This window comes from Nannospalax galili, unplaced genomic scaffold (genome assembly GCF_000622305.1).
Source record: "Nannospalax galili isolate Female #2095 unplaced genomic scaffold, S.galili_v1.0 scaffold538, whole genome shotgun sequence".
Lineage (NCBI taxonomy): Eukaryota > Metazoa > Chordata > Mammalia > Rodentia > Spalacidae > Nannospalax > Nannospalax galili.
Genome location: NW_008343842.1, coordinates 4,017,014 through 4,029,582, shown reverse-complemented (window position 1 = coordinate 4,029,582; position 12,569 = coordinate 4,017,014). Strand labels below are relative to the sequence as shown.

General features: G+C 49.1%; 1 protein-coding gene across 13 annotated transcripts in view; it reads left to right on the top strand.

The window, feature by feature from the left end:
• Anks1a (ankyrin repeat and sterile alpha motif domain containing 1A) overlaps nt 1–12,569 on the top strand; it is a 185,550-nt gene that overhangs the window by 111,378 nt on the left and 61,603 nt on the right. The window lies entirely within an intron of this gene.

Genomic DNA, 12,569 nt, shown 5'->3' with positions numbered 1-12,569 from the left:
CCTGTGTCAATCACATTAGTAATTTGTTCCTTTTCATTGCTGGGTTACAGCCCATTGTAGAAATACGCTATAGTTTAACTGTTCCCCACGGAAGGGATAGTGGGTTGTTTTCAGTTTCTGACAGTTGCAAGCAAAGCTACCCTAAGTATCTCCACACCGACTTTTGTGTGGACATGAGGTCTCGTTTCTCTAGGACAAATACATAAGAGTAGGGCTTATGGGACCTGACAGCTCATCTTTATAAAGAAGCTGCCAGGCCATGTTCCAGAGTGGTCTGCCCTTCTGGATCCTTCTGTCAGCACTACTGTGCTGCTCCCTACAGTCCTTGGTTGCAGGCCTGTTGAGCTCAGCCACCTAGGAGGGGTGTTGTGATGCTGGTGGGAGCTGGGTTTGCATTTCTCCATTGGAGCATCTGTTTGTGAGGTCACCAGTCACCTGATGGAATGCCTGCTTTCATCTGTGGCTCATTTTAAAAATTGGGTTGTTTCTTTTCTTGTTAATGAGTTGTGAATTCTTCATGTATTTTGGACACAAGTTCTTTTTGTCTTTTTTCTTTTTTGAGACAAGGTCTTGCTCTAGCCCAGGTGGGCCTCAAACTCATGGTCATCCTCCTGCTCCAGCTTCCTAAGTCCTGGGATTACAATGGTGTCCATGCCTGGCTCAACATAAAAGGGTGTTTGATTTTTTTTTTTTTTTTTGCTTTCTTTTATTATGTTTTGCTTGCTTTTTGTTTGTTTGTTTGGGGTGGTTTTTTGGTATTACTATTATAGCCCAGACTAGTCTTGAACTCTCAGTAATGCCCCTGCCTCAGTCTCTTATGTGGTAGACTTGCAGGCCTATGTCACCACGCCCCGCTGAGTTTTTTTATCACAGGCACTTTTCTCTCAATCTGTGACCATCATTGCAATATCTTTTGAAAGCAGAGATTCTTAATTTTGGAGACGTTTAAATCACTTTCTTTTTCAATGGGTAAGGTCACAAATATATATGGGGGGGTGTTGTATATGTGTGTGGTGTATGTACATGTTCATGTGGGTGTGGATGTGGATGCATGTTTGTTTTGTTTTTCCTTTTTTTTTTTTTTTTTTGAGGCAGGGTCTCCCTGTAGCCCCAGCTGTCCTGGAACTCACTATGTAGACCAGGCTGGCCTTGGACTCACAGAGATCCACCTGCCTCTGCCTCCTGAGTGCTGGGATTAAAGGTGTCTGTCACCACGCCCGGCCAGAGTGTCTCCATTTTATTCTTTGGAGACAGAGTCTCTCACTGAACCAGGAGCCCACTGATTCAGCTAGCCTGGCTGGCCGGCCAGTGAACTTTAGGGATCCTCCTGTCTCTGTTCCTCTGACTTAGCTGGGGTGACAGCCATACACCACCACACTGGGAGTTTTTGAGGTGGCCGCTCCAGATCCTAACTCAGGCCGCGTGCTTATTATGGAGACAGTATTTCGGCACTGAGTTATCTCTCTGACCTACGAATCTTCTTTTCTGTAGTATCTTTTACACATTTTCTAGCTTTGAGTTCTATAGTTTGGGAGGAATGAGCCTGTGGTAGGTGGGTTGGTAATCAGAGAGGACTGGATGCTGCTGCCTAAAACAAACCACATGAGCTAGGGGTGTAGCTCACATTTGTAATCCCAGTCCTCAGGAAGCTGAGGCAGGAGCGTTGCTGTGGAGTTGGAGGCCACCCTGGGCTACATAATGCATTCTAGACCAGGCTGGGCCAGTTGTGAGCCCCTGTCTTAAGAAATGATAGAAATAAATTTTGGCAAGCTAGGTACTTAATTTAATGCTGTGTTTGAAGATGGTTCTTCATGAAGGAAGCTTCGTCAGCTTCCAGGAAGGGGTGCTTGCTTTCACATGACTCCTCCGGAACCACTGCTCGTAGCTAGCTCAGTGTTTGGAGGGAAAGGGGAGGGCTAATCCAGCTTCCTGACCGTGGCTGTTTCCTGGTTGCCTGATAGATACTGCCTTTCTGCTCCTTTTTCTTTTTCCTTTTTTTTTTTTTTTTTTTTTTTCCGGTCTTTATGAGACAGGGCTTCCCTGTAGCCCCAGCTGGCCTGGAACTCACTCTGTAGACCAGGCTGGCCTTGAACTCACAGAGATCCACCTGCCTCTGCCTCCCAAGTGCTGGGACTAGAGGCTTGCGCCACCATGCCCGGCTCTGCTCCTTTCTATCCTCATTGTGTTGGGCTGTTGAGAGTGATGTGGACAGTGAGTTTTATTGAACCATAGCTTATACAGCATTCTGACTGGAGCTTTCAGACAAGGGGTGAGGCACTGACTGTGGAAAGAGCCTTGCTGGTTTCTCAGAAGCCTTGCCTGTCCTGTCAGTGAACAGAAACCACTGCCTGGGGTTGGTAGAAGTTAGGCAGTCAGCAGGCTGTGGTGGTTAGTTTGTGCTGAATCCTTTTGCTTCTCCACTAGTTTCGTTATCTTATGTAGCTTTTATGAACTAATCTGTTTTCCAGAGGCTATGTTGATGAGACTGTCAGAGCCTTCAGCCCCCTAGTCTAGAGTGCCTGGAGGACTGCTTTTAAACTGCATTGATGTATACTTGCTGAAAAGGAAAAAGGAAAAGGTTAGAAGAATGAATAGAAGTAATATGCTAAGGCTCTACTGACCTCTTTGCCACTCAGAGCCACCAAAGTGGCTGTCATTCGGAAATGCGAGCTCATGCCACTAGCTGTGTCCTTGCAGGAGGGAGCGGCTGTGAGGTAGTAGCGCTTGGGTTTTGCCCAGAATGGGGTCACAGGTGACAACTTACCCCTGTGTGTACTTCATTTGTCTATAGAGCATGGATCCAGTTTAATCTCGGTCCTTGCTGCTCTACCTCCTCTTCCCAACAGCTGCTGAGTATCCCACCTCTGGTTTATCATCTCCAGTTGGTGGCTGTGTCTCCAGAGTTTCCGTGTTGTAAATTGTGTCACCAGGGCATGTTGTTTGTACACACATTCCAACACACAGGAGTATGTCTTTAAAAGACAGAGTAACAATCAGAGCATTCCTGCTTGTCCGGATCTCCCTGGCAAGCTGATGGCCCTGCCTTACTGGTCAGCACATGCGCTTCTCCTCACACTGTGTTGTCACTGTAAGGTTTGGCACCAAAGAGAAAATGGTGTCTTAAAATGAGCAAATAGCGGGGCTTGAGATGTGGCTCAGCGCTTAAGAAAGTACTTGCTGCTCTTGCAGAAGACCTAAGTTTACTTCCCACCACCCATATCAGGCAGCTCACAACCACTTGTAACTCCAGTTTCAAGGGATACAGTGCCCTCTTCTGGCCTCTGCAGGCACCTGGACACAGGCAGCATACCCTTACACAGACACAAGTAATTAAAATTTTTAGAAAATAAATGTAGCAGTTGGGGAGCTAAAGAGCTAGCTCAGTGTTTGCTTTGCAAGCATGCAGACCTGAGTTCAATCACCAGAACCCACATAAAAATGCTGGCCCAGGGAGCGTGAGCTTACAACCCTAGCACCGGGGAGGCGGAAACAGGAGGATCTCCAGGGCTTGCTGGCCTTCCAGCTGGCCTAACGGTGAGCCCGGTGAGCCAAAGGTTCAGTGAGAGACCCTGTCTCTCACTGAAGTGAGGTGGACACTGCCAGAGCAGTAGAGCCTGACGTTGACCTCTGGCCTGCACGCACATGCATACACATGTATGTGTACCAATATCAGAAGTCACACAAACACATGCGCATATTATCCTAGTTTGGTTTTTCAGTTGATGTGATAAAACATCAGCAAGCTGACCAAAAGCAGCTTGTAGGAGGAAAGGGTTTATTTCATCTTACAGGTTACATAAGTAACCTTGCTTGCTCAGTGACCATTTTTCTATGGTCTGGGCCTTCCTACATCAGTTAGTAATCAAGAAAATACCCCCATAGACATGGGCACAGGTCAGTCTGATAGAGGTAATTTCTCAACTGAAGTTTCCTTTTCCCAGGCTGTCAAATTGATAGCCAGCACTAGCCAGCACAAGCTCATCCCTTTTCAACCTGATGGACAAACACATCCCTGTTAAACTATAAGCTTTCCTTTCTTGTTTGTCCCCAAGATCTCATGTTAACATTAATATCACAAGTCCCACTTTTTTTTTTCCCTTTGGTCTTTTTGAGACAGGGTTTCCTTGTAGCCCCAGCTGTCCTGGAACTCACTATGTAGACCAGGCTGGCCTTGAACTCACAGAGATCCACCTGCCTCTGCCTCCCAAGTGCTGGGATTAAAGGCGTGCCAACATACCCCACCACAAGTCCCACTTTTTAAAAGTACCACAGTCTTTAAAATTTCCAATAGTTTAGCTGCACTGTAGAGGCATCCAGAGGAGTAGCACTTAAATTCATTCATTAATAAACTGCTCTACCTTCTACTTTTGTGTGCGTGCTGAAGGGTAGATGGGACAGGAACCTGGAGGCAGGAGCGAAGCAGAAACCACATAGGACTGCTGCTGACCAGCTCGCTCTGACCTGCGCCCAGCCTGCTCTCATACAACACGGACTTACCACCTGCCAGGGGGTGGCACCACCCACAGTGGGCTGGGCCCTTCCATCCCACGTCACTCAACCGTCAGGAAAATGCCTCACAGACATGCCCACAGGCCAATTTGATAGAGGAAATGCCTCAGCTGAGTTTCCCTCTGCCCAGATGTGTCAGTTCGACAACTAAAATTGTCCAGCACAGAAACGTCACCAGAAGAAAGGAGCGTTAATAAGAGGAAAAGGAGCAGTGACCACAGACTTCGTGGGGCAAGCTACAGCTCACCTAAAGAAAGACAAGGCAGAGACAGCGAAGTGAAGAGATAAGTGCTGGACTTACTAAAGTGGAACTTGAGCGATCACTGATAGTTGTGATCAGGAAGGAAATGCCACACAGAGGAGTGGTCGGGAGTGCATGGTTACAAATTCTGTGATCATGAACGGTAACAAGAGAATGTGTAGCAACAATCATATGTGGTTGAGCAAGGCTGCTTCCACCCCTTAGGGGATACTTAGAGTTGCCTGGAAGAGTTGGGAGCTGTTTCTGGGCCATGGTGCCTACACAGGAGTGCTGGGCCTCCTGGCACGGGGCTGCCCTGTACCAAGAATCCCCCAGAAGTGCTGTTGGTGCCCATGGAAATGGAAGCCCAGTGGCAGTAGAAAACTTTATCAGATCCCTGAAGGAGAAGAGCACATGGCCCCATGGCACCAGGACCCGATGGGGTTATGATGCTTTTAGCCAAGTAAGGAGCCCTCTGTGACCTAGGGCCAGCATCAAATGAACAGTTTCCATGTGTATACCAGTGAGTCCCTATTAGTGTTTGATGGCCCACTGGGTGTTCTGGAGTAGCAGCAGACAGCTCCACGGGCTTGGTAGCACACCGGAAAGCAGCCCAGAGGTCCAAAGTCACACCACTCTCCAGTGCTCTTGGCATATCCACTAATAGTTCCTGGTCCATGAAGTGGGTCTTAGGGTTTCGAGACACGGTCAAGTCGGCGTTCTTGAGAGCTGTGCATTTCTTTCCCTCATGTACTTGACGAGTCCATTCTCTGAGGGTCTGTACTCCAACACCCACAGCGCTGCCATTCCCTGAGCCTTGGTGACTCCCGCCGTGGACAGCTGGCCTCCCCCTTTGCTGTGCAGCATGACGTCTCTTGTGCCTCCATCTGTGGCACTACCTCCACTCTTGATTTAGTGAGGTTTCAGATAGAAGAGAAAGTGTGTCTGCGTTCAGTCCTTTTTTTACCTGGAAGTCCAGGCTGGCTTTTCATGGCAGAAGACAGGGAAGTTTATGTGCCTGAGTTTGTGAACAGCTTGGCATTCAAGCCTGGTGGGCAGCACCTCTCCCCAGCCTCTTGACTTGGTCCTGTCCAAGCTTGGCCCTGTGACAGCCCCTTTGTACCACCTTTGCTCCTGGTTGGAGCAGTCCACCCCAAACACTGCAGAACAGGCCTCTTAGCTGCACATCTGTGCTTTGCTCCACCACGTCATGATAGCCATTTATATCCGTGGGCCTGTGTGATACATATGGGAAAGAGTTGAAAAGGGGCAGAATATGTTAAGTTCATATAAAAGTGATGAAAAGATAATTTTGGTGTTCAAAAGAGGGACAAATTATGTCAGCATAAGAGATCAGAGACAACTTTATGCAGAGAACCGCAGAGCCACACCCTAAAGTAAAAAATTAAACTTGATAGGCAGAACTGAGGGAGGAGAGAGGTTCCAGGCAGGGGTGTGGCACACTTAACAGAGGCTTAGAAGGAGGAGGAGGAGAGTGGCCTGGAGAGCGGCCAGCACTCCAGTTTGGCTGAAACAAAGGGAACTTGTCTTAGAGTGTCAGATCTCAAATGTCAGTCTTTATTCCAGAGACAGAGCAGTGTTGTTAAAGTTTCTGAATGAGGAACCAGCATAGGAGCCACATTTTAATTGTGTAATCTTGGAGTCTTAGGTTGGGAGAGGCTAGAGGCAGGAATGCCTTACAGCCAGGAGCACTCAGGAGTCATAAATGTAGCTAGAACCCAACCTACAGGGCGGAGGAGCAGGTGGGATGGCTGAGAGGGGGGGTTTGCAGGACCATGCCTCCAAGTGTGCAAGAACAAGAAGATGTATTGAGGGCAGCCCGGTTAACTGAGAAAGTGTCTCGTAACCAGTAGAAATGGGGAATTGGGAACATACATGAATGAGGGAAGATGTTACGTGTTGTAGCGTCTACGTGAACATCTGCGTAGATACACTCCTTAATACCAATAAATGTGGGTCAGAAGTTCAGGAGAGCTGTCAAGATTACAGGCTTAGCAGAAAGGAAAGACTGTAGGAAGATGATGTGATTGTTCAGCCTGCTGAATGTGACTGATGCCTGCAGGTGAGTGCGGGGCCAGGGGGACGTTCATGTTTGCCAGGGTCTGTCTCCTCTCAGTCCCAGTTCCAGGCTGTTCATGTTCAGGCCACTAGCCCGGGAAGGAGAAGGGACTTTAAAGATAGCCCCAAAGTCATGTGTGCCTCTTTGGTCAGATAGTTATGCCAAAGATGTGGCAAACGTGAAAAGAACGTTGCCTGGAACACATGGGGTCGCTGTCCAGAGCAACAACCACCTTCATCCCAGGAGACAGACTTTCTAAAGATTCCAGGTCAAGGAAGGAGAGGAGGGTGAGCACCATGGGCACCAGCAGTGTCCAGTGAGCACTGTGAACACCAACTGTGTCCGTGATATAGAGCAGGCAGGGTGAAGACCAGGAAGGGTCAGGTAATTAGACTGCCCTTCATAAATTCCAAGTGGGCAGCCCCTTCTCTGAGACAAGTGGGAAGAAATGAAATTATCTGAGTGTGACACGTGATAGAGAACAGTCAAGAAAGTGCTGCCCGGGTCTTCTCGGGACTTCGGTGTTTCATGTGGGTGTCGTCCAGGGGAACAGAAGCCATGGGAAAGGATGGCTTGTGAGGAGCAGAGGGGATGCCTGCCTGGTGATGGTTCTGCAGTTCTAGGAAAGAGAAGGAAGACTGGCCAGCCAGGTGGTGAGGCTTGCATTCCAACCCTGGCTCTCTCCCTTCTGGCCAGTGCCCTTCAAGGAGTCATTTGGTCTCTTCAGGCTTCAGCTTCTACATGTAAAGAATGAACACCAGTTTGTAATTTCCACGGGAAGCCAGGAGGGCCAGCTGGGTGAGAGTCAGTTGTTCTTGAGAATTTAAGAGGCTCAGCGTTGCAGCAGCTGCAGAAGGAAAGCAAATGGTTGTGAATCCCCAGCGTCAAAACTGTCCAAGGACCAAGGGAACAGAGAGGGCACGTATGCTGTTAATGGTAGTGTGGGTATCACAGCAGGTTGAACCTCATCCAGGCAAGGCTGGTATCATGAAGGAGAGGGGAATCTGAGGGCCAAAGGACTAGTGACAGCAGTGAACAGCCTCTTCAGGAGGAACATAGGGAAAGAGGACATGTGGTGGTGAGATCACCAGGACCAGGTGGGGGAGCAGTCTTAAGCCCTAGTACTGGGCTGTACCTGTGGCACTCGGGCATAGGACTGGTTAGCCATTACAGATGGCAGCACCATGAACCGAAGTTACCAGGGTGCTGGGCTTTGGGCTTTTGAGTTCTCTTCCACCTGTTTTCAGTACCACTTGAAGGAAACCAGTGTCCTTTGCAGAGTAACAAAATGAATTCACTCTGGATGTGTTAGCTGAAGAATACTCTTGGGATGGTCACCCATGAAAGATGAGGATGACAGTGCCTCCATTGCTGGGTGCCTGCATGGCCACCACACGATTGTGTTGTGTAGCTCAAGACTCAGCTTCAGGGCGGAGGGTGCTTTTGTTCCTGTAGGACAGAGTAGGAAGACCAGGGTAGGTGTTGGAACTGGAGCCACTGTCCACCACGTCCAAACTAAAACCACTTCATCAGAAGCCCTGCCGCCATTCACGGTCTTGACCTTGTAGAACTGGGAGGTTCCACAGAGACAGGATCTGATCCTAGATTCACACTGGACTGTCTCAAAGCCCTGTGCAGCATCACAGCTGTCTGTGCTCTGAAGGAGACCCCAAGAAGGAAAGGCACAGGGTGGACTGTCACTTGAACCTCCTGACTTCCATTTCACCTCTTTCTAGTCTTACTTAGATTATGGCCTGTCAGGTCATCCAGTCAGGTCCTCCTCCTGGGTCAGGCCTGTGCCCTCCAGGAACAGCTGTGTGCTGGGACTTCTGCTGGGCTCGTGTGGTCGGGGATGCCGGACACTGTGGCTAGACACTGGAGAGCCCAGTCCTAATGGCAGAAAGGAGGCCAGTCTAGCAGCCTGGGTCTTCTAGCTTCCTCTGGGCCTGAGACTTGATTAGAGTTGGTACCTCACATGAGCTGTGTTTTCCAGCCCTAATTTAAATGGGCAGAAGTAACTGGAGTGCTCAAATGTTAAGATGCTATTATTCCAAAGCCCTTGAGATGCCCATGGAGCATCACAGTCATTAACATGCAGCACAGAAGACCCCTCACCTCTACAGCTCACGGAAGGGAACAAGAACACCCAGAATGAATAAAGATCAGAACATGCCAGACTGGGAATTAGTCTGCTGTCCTATTCAGTGGAGCACTAGCCTTGATGTACGGGGAGAGGACAGTCTTCCCTGTCTGTGGCTGTGTCGTGGAAGGCAGGCTGTGCAGGTGTGGAAGCTGGGTCGGTCATCAGAAGGAAGCACTTGGATCTGCCTGCTCTCTGCTGTGCCACAGGCCCTGGGCATGAGGCGTGTGCTCTACCTTTACTCAGGTATACCTGCCTCTTGAGCCTAGTGAGGACTCATTCTTTCGATGGCCCAGGTCAGAGCCACTCTGAGAAGCCGCTGGATTCATCACAACTGACTTCTGCATGTTTGATGTCTACCTTCTTAAAGCATCTGTTCATTTTTGTCTTCTAATTATTTCGGGATATGTCAGGCTCTCCCAGCAGCCTCAGGCAGCACTGAGGAAGCTGGCACCTTCATCTTTGTATCACCTAGGTGTCCCTGAAGGCAGACAGTGTACGTGCTTACTGATGGGATCGGTGGGTATGGGGCAGCCAGGGCCTTGCCTCCATTTCTGGTTTCAGCTGTCTTTCCACATCTCCCCTGCCTCTTCCTCTGCTGTCAAGAGGTGTGAGAATGGTAACATTAATAGATGCTCAGAGATGCTTTGTATCTTTAGAGTTGTTTCAGATTCAGTGTCTTTGCTGATCTTTGAGACAGACCTGTGAGGGGCCGAGAAGCTGTCTATGTTTCATCTGTGACCTGTGTGTTGTAGTGAAGCCTTCGTGGCAGATAACCATTGCCGGCATCCCCCAAGAGCTTGACACGAGCCTGGCATGGATCCAAACACTTCCCATGTTTAATCTAATTCCCTCAACAGTCCAAATTACAGGAAAGAATAATAAGGCAGAAAGATGTCAGATAATGTGCTTAAGATCTCTCTCCTGGTCCTGTACTATATTCTAAATACCTTGTCCCCCAGAAGCCACACATGACTGCACAGGATGAGACCGTTGAGTTAGACACAGTGGTTCACATCTGTGACCCCAGCACTCAGGAGTTAGGAGAAGAATCACAAGTTCAAGGCTCCTACAGTATATAGCAAGATCTGAGAGACAGAGAGCAGAAATACTGGGTAGTTTTTTCCCACCTGTTATTTGCCAAGAAAAGTATATTAGCCTTAGGTATGTTTTTCTCTTATTTTGGGGGGAGGGGGAGGTTGAGATAGTGTCTTGCTTTGTAGCCTTGAACTCAGGCAATCTTCCTGCCTTACTTTCTTGGATGGGATTACAGGTATGAGCCACCATGCCTAAACTTGTGTATAGTTTTTTTAGGAACAGAGCATACTAGCTCATAAAGATCTTGACTTTCAGCTGGGTGTGGTAGTGCACTATTGTAACCCTAGCACTCCAAAGTAGAATCTCAAGCTTGAGGCCAGCCTGGGCTGCAGAGTGATTTCCAGGCCAGCCAGGGCTACCTGATGTGGCAAGACTCTGTAGCTTGCGTTTTGATGCAGTTCTTGCATCTCGATGAGTTTTTCAGATGCCAAGGCATCTTTCCTAGGGAATTGCCTGGGTAATTCACATAATTATAAGACTCCCATGATGTCTTACAATCATGATAGATTGGTGGATTGTGGTTTTTGTAATTGTGACTTGCAGATTCTTCCACATGCCTCCCTCCTCCCTGTCTCCACCCTTCTTTTTGCCCTCTTCTTTCCCCCGACATCTCTGTGGTGTGTTAAGCTCCTGGCATCTGCCTCCCTTTCTTCATCGATGACTGGCGTGAATGAGTGCTATTGAAGGCCTTCATTGTCAGTGTCTGCTTCCCCAGCAAGCAATCAGAACATTCTCTGGCCTGGGTTTTAAGGCCCACCAGGCAGGGCGGGCCAGGAAGCTCCAGTTCTGGGCCGTGGAGCGTTCCCTTTGTTGCTGGTTATCACAGCCTGCAGATTGTTAAATAAGAAGCTGGTATAGAGGAGCCTGTGCTCCTGTAACCCAGGTCCCCTTTCCTGCATTCACCAGGGATGCTGCACCTTGGGCAAGGAGCCATAGACAGCTGACCATTAGAACATTCCTAGAGATGGTGGACTCAGCAGCCATCAGCCTATCCAGGGAGTACTGTTAAGCAGAACCTTGGTTGGATGGTATTGGGTCATCCTCTCTGTGGCCTCAACATGCAGTGCCACCAGGCAGCGGTGTTCTGACTGCCGATAGTCACGTGAGCTATTTGCAGCTGTGAACTCAGGGCTTCCTGAGGCCCCAGGTATGCTGTATGGAACTGGCTCACTCGGTGTTTTTTTTCCTCTGGAGAACTCATTCAAATTGTCTATGGCTTGTTCACTGCTCAGGACCTGACTTGTAGGATGTAGGATTTGTGAGTTGGGGAGTGCAAAAGTTTCTGATGGCCAAGTTGGAGGAAGGAACACCAGAGTTCATACCTCTGGGCTCCTGTGGATTAGTAATCAGTCGTCGTCAGTAAGTTGGCTGCCCCTCCTCTGTCCTGCAGACCTGCCAAGACCTGAGCCGCTTCACACAGCCACTCATGGGGAGGAAGGGAGAGCAGAACCATGTCTGGCCAGGTGAGGGTCTGGGCTTCTTAAGGGGGTAGTTATTGGGGTCCATCTTATAGACCCATCTCAGAAAAAGTACCGCTATGGACCATAGCATCACGAGGGTGGAGACTGGTTTGGTATGTCATGTATATGACATGTTGGTCATTTTGCACCCTTCTCCCCGGCTACCTTTCCAGGTTATAGAATGAGCTTCCCTAAGGGACCTTGCAGGCATGTGTGCAAAGAGTGGGTATTACACACAGCAGCAGCAGCAGGGGAGGCACCAAGTAGGGCTGTGCTGCACCCCAAGGATGACAGATGCCATCGTAGTACGGCACTGTCACATGGTTCTTTCTGAAGAACCATGCAGTCAACCTGCTGTTTTAGATGCTGTGAAGTCACCACAGCCAAGGCCACACAGCTAGAGGGGAGCAGAGCCAGCTCCTCCCACTCCTGGCAAAAGTCTTTCCAGCCTCCTGAGGCAGACCACTGCAGACCTGGGGGCCTTAGAGCCCTCATCTGTGAAAACACTGCAACTGCACTTTCAATTCTGTGGCCCCATGGGTAGGTCTTGGGCTGTTTGGATGGACCATGGAATTGTTGGATTCCGTGTGTGTACCATAGGTGCACTTACAGAGAAAATAATCTTGTCTATTAGTTTCGGAATGTGACCTAATGCTAAATGTGGTGTTGCCTCCCCTGACACCGCAAGTGAAAATCTGCAGTGGGACTGAGTTCCCATCAGGTGTCCCAGGGTGGCACTGATGGCATGATGTGCTGATATGAGGCACGGACTTGCTCCATCATTTACGCTTACTTCGAGGCAGAAGGTTTCTGAGTTTGGGAGTAGTCAGCCTCGTGAGCAAGTAGTGTCAGATTTCTGGGGTGTTGAGGAGGTCTCCAGAGAGCAGCAGATGTCTCTTGGCATGACACACTAGACTGTTTCCTTTTCCAGTGGATCAACTAAGGTTAAACTTAAACAAATATGAGCAGCTGGGAGGCCTTGGCAGGAGCAAGGCCCACATATTCCACCACCACCACCACCCCCCCCCCCCCGCAAAAAAG